Source organism: Gadus macrocephalus, chromosome 4 (assembly GCF_031168955.1).
Source record: "Gadus macrocephalus chromosome 4, ASM3116895v1".
NCBI lineage: Eukaryota > Metazoa > Chordata > Actinopteri > Gadiformes > Gadidae > Gadus > Gadus macrocephalus.
The window spans coordinates 33,117,238-33,117,444 of record NC_082385.1 but is presented as its reverse complement, the minus strand read 5'-3'; positions in this window follow the sequence as shown (position 1 = coordinate 33,117,444).

The window sequence follows — 207 nt, the reverse complement described above, 5'->3', positions numbered from 1 at the left end:
GCGGGAAACACATCAGAGCGTCACATCGCGTGTACGTGTGCGCGCGTGTGTTCCTTGGTGGTGTGTGTGTGTGTGTGTGTATGCGTGTTTGTCTTCGTGTTTGTGTGTGTGTGTGTGTGTGTGGATGTGTGTGTTTTCCTTGGTGGTTTTTGTCTGCGTGTGTGTCTGCGTGTTTGATTGTTTTCAGAACAGCGTAAACTAAAGAAC